A 4,296-nucleotide genomic window follows, 5' to 3' on the forward strand; every position below is an offset into this window, starting at 1 on the left:
TCATTGTTGTTTGGCGGGCCCGGGCTGGATTCGAACCCGCCACCTTAGGTGTATGTGGCTGGCGCCTTAGCCGCTTGAGCCATAGGCGCCGAGACTTTTCTTTTTTTTTTGAGACAGAGTTTCACTTTGTCACTCTTGGTAGAGTGTCGTGGTGTCACAGCTCACAGCAATCTCCAACTCCTGGGCTTAGGCGATTCTCTTGTCTCAGCCTCCCAAGTAGCTGGGACTACAGGCACCCACCACAATGCCCCACTAAGGTTTTTGTTTTTCATTTGTAGTTTTTGCCATCATACATAGCCTGAAGATTTGATATACTATCTAGAGTGGGATTTGAACCCACGTCTGTGGGACCCCAAAACCTATCTGCACAACTGCAACCCTTTGCCTCCACAGGGGTTCAGTGTCAGGCCCCGGTAACATTTGTGAAGGCAAAGGGTAGGGGAGCTGAAGGGGCCACACCTACTTGCCTGCTTGGCCCCCTTAGCGGTTGGGTGGTTTGTCCTCTTCTGCCCGGGGAAAGAAAGACAAGGAAAAAGGACACTAGCCTAGAGCTTCATCCAGTGGAAAGCGGCACCTCACCCTGGATGTGAGCTGAGGCTGGAGTAGCCACAGGAGGACATTCCTGCCCTGAGTCCTCAGAATGGCTTTCAGTCTTCTCTGCATCAGGCATCAGCCAAAGGGTCCTGGGAAACCAGTTGGGGCTGCCGCATCAAGGTAGAGAAAGGGAAATGAGTAGGTGACCTGAAGCATCAGATTAACTGAGCTCAGGATATCTCCTTACACCAAGGTAGATATAGGTAGAGAGAATGACTCTCCCTCTGAGGCTTGTCTAAATACTATTCCCACAAAAGGAATTCCCCAAAATAGGGAGAGAAGTTGTTAGACAGCCAAGAAAATGGCAAATGTTTCTATACTCACTATGTCCTTATTCTACTACTCTTCAAAAAACAGTAGCACCAGCCAGGCTCAGTGGCTCACACTTGTAATCCCAACACTCTGGGAAGCTGAGGCAGGTGGATTGCTTGAGCTCATGAGTTTGAGACCAGCCTGAGCCAGAGGAAGACCCCCGTCTTTGAAAATATCTGGGTGTTGTGAAAGGGACCTGTAGTCCCAGCTACTCGGGAGGCTGAAACAAGAGGAGGATTATTTGAGCCCACAAGTTTGAGGTTGCTGTGAGCTATGATGCCACAGCATTCTACCCAGGGTGACAAAGTGAGACTCTGTCTCAAAAAGACAAAAAATATAGCTCGGTGCCTGTGGCTTAAGGGGCTAAGGCGCCAGCCACATGCACCTGAGCTGGCAGATTCAAATCCAGCCTGGGCCTGCCAAACAACAATGATGGCTGTAACAAAAAATAGCCAAGCAATGTGGCGGGCACCTGTAGTCTCAGCTACTTTGGGAGGTGGAGGCAAGAGAATCGCTTCAGCCCAGAAGTTGGAGGTTGTGGTGAGCTGTGATGCCATAGCACTCTGCCCAGGGCAACAGCTTGAGGCTGTCTCAAAAAAAAAAAAAAAAAAAAAGGCTCAGTGCCAATAGCACAGTGGTTACAGTGCCAGCCACATACACCAAGGGTGGCAGGTTTGAACCCAGCCTGGGCCAACTAAACAATGGCAACCAAAAATAACCAGGCGTTGTGGCGGGCGCCTATAGTCCCAGCTACTTGGGAGGCTGAGGCAAGAGAATCACTTAAGCCCAAGAGTTGGAGGTTGCTGTGAGCTGTGATGCCACTGCACTCTACCGAGGGCAACATAATGAGACTGTCTCAAAAAAACAAACTAACAAAAAAACAGCAGCAACAATTCACGTAGGCTACCTATTATACTGCATCTATCTCTCTCTTTCCAAAGCCAGACAACTCAAAGACTTGTTAATTATCACATCCATTCCCAAGTCCAGGATTTCTGGATGATGTCCATCCTCCTGCAATTCCCTTAGCAGCCCATCACAATATTTTGCAACCTATGAACTATACTGAAAATTAATTACCACCAAAAACATCCTATGTACAGGAGCAGTGGGAAAGAGGGAATAACAGATAACTAAAATATATAAAAAATATGCTTGACACAGCTAGAAAAGAAATATATGTAGAAGCTATAGTTTTTTTCTACAACAAAGCTGTAGCTGGTATAAAAAACTTTCCCCTTTCACTATCTAGTTCATATTTCCTTTGCCTTCAGCCTTCATCTTGGCTGTTCGGGGTTCTTTGGTAGGTGATATATCCCAGACCTTTATTTTTAAGGAATCCGACCCCTTGGCGGTTCTCCTTGTATAGTGTTTGCTTTTTCCCCAAACTTTTTATTTTTTTGAGACAGAGTCTCATTATGTCGCCCTCAGTAGACACAGCTGTGTGCTGTGGCATCACAGCTCATAGCAACTTCAAACTCTAGAGCTTAAGCAATTCTCTTGTCTTGGCCTCCCAAGTAGCTGGGACTATAGGCACCTGTAATAACGCCCATCTATTTTTTTGTGTTGTTGTGGTTGTCACTGTTGTTTAGCTGGCACAGGCTGGGTTGGAACCTGCCAGCCTCGGTGCACATGGCTGGCACCATAACCACTGTACTACGGGCACCGAGCACCAAACTTTTTGTTTTGAAACATTTCATTCTTACAGAAATATTGAAAGAATACCACAGTGGGGGAAAAAAATAGCACAATGAGCCTTCCTATACTTTCTTTTCTTCTCTGTTTTGAGACAGCCCTGCGTAGAGTGCTGTACTGTCACAGCTCACAGCAACCCCAAACTCTTAGGCTTGAGCAATTCTCTTGCCTCAGCCTCCTGAGTAGCTGGGACTACAGACGCCCACCACAATGCCCGGCTATTTTTTGGTCGTAATTGTCATTGTTGTTTGTCAGGCCTGGGCTGGATTCAAACGGGCCAGCTCTGGTGTATGTAGCTGGTGCCCTAGCCGCTGAGCTACAGGCACAGAGCCATAATCCACTGATTCATGTGTTCTTAATTTTGGTCACTGTGTTTTTCAGTTCTAAAAGTTCTATGTGGTTCTTTAAATTTTTGTTGTTGACACTTGTTACTTGTTCCCTCCAGGTATTTTTATGCTTGTCTCTGATTTTTTTAAACATAGTAGGCAGTATTATTTTATGGTTGATATTAGAAAATTCCACTTAAAGTCTTTGTGGGTCCATTTGTATTTTCCACTGTCTGAACTGATTCTTATGCAGTTTCTTGTTTGTGTGCCTAATTATCTTTGACTATGGGCTAGATATTTTATCTGAAAAAATATTTTTAGAAATAAATTGAGGCCTAGGATGACAGTACATGCCTTCAGAAATGATATTACTTGTTGCCAGATATGCTTGCTTTTGTCTGGTAAATGGGGACATTATAAAAACGGATCACCTTAATCCAACTTCAAGGCCTCTTTGTCTTTTCTTTGTCATGACAATGGGGACCTGTTTGCTGTCTGTGGCAAACATTTTTTGCTCTGTAAGCCTACACCTTGCTCTTACTCTGTAAACCCATCTTTCTCTTACTCAATAAATTTCATTTCATGCTTGACTTAGTTTTGGGGTGCCTTGGTCATTTTCTGACCAAGAGCACTCCAAGAACTGAGAGCCTAGACAGCTGCCTGAAACCCTGACATTTTAGGAGACAGGCAGCTGCCTTGAAAGCAAATTGTGTATAAAATCTAAAAGCTGCACGCTGCATGGGCCTGCAGTCACTAGGGCAGGGCCTGGCCTGCTATACAAGCCATTAATAGTTAATAAGCCTTCTTTTTCTTGCTTTAAAAAAAAAAATCCAACTCCAGCTCAGTGCCTGTAGCTTGGTGGCTAGGGCCCCAGCCACATACACCAGAACTGGAGGGTTTGAGCTCAGCCCGGGCCTTCCAAACAACAATGATAACTCCAACCAAAAACAGCCAGGCGCTGTGGTGGCACCTGTAGTCCCAGCTCTGTCTCAAAAAAAAAAAAAAAAAGAGCATATATGTGTCAGTGGTAGGGTGTCTGACTTCTAATTTGGACAAACTCTAAGTTTTGATTGTCGTTCTCCTCCAAAGACTGCCAAACAATAGTTTAATTTCACAGTTATATAACCCAAATTGGTAAATGCCCCCAGGACAAAAATTGCTTTGAATGCTGGACTTACCTCTCTGATTTTAGACTTCAAAATGTTGGCCCAGTAATTTTTCACTGTATTATTAGCTTTTCAGTGCTTCCAAGATTTTTTTTTTTTTTTTGAGACAGAGCATCAAGCTGTCCCCCTGGGTAGAGTGCCGTGGCATTACAGCTCACAGCAACCTCCAACTCCTGGGCTTAAGCGAGTCTCCTGCCTCCGCC

Source organism: Otolemur garnettii, unplaced genomic scaffold, assembly GCF_000181295.1.
Source record: "Otolemur garnettii isolate 467f Iridium unplaced genomic scaffold, OtoGar3 scaffold00140, whole genome shotgun sequence".
In the NCBI taxonomy this organism is placed as follows: Eukaryota; Metazoa; Chordata; class Mammalia; order Primates; family Galagidae; genus Otolemur; species Otolemur garnettii.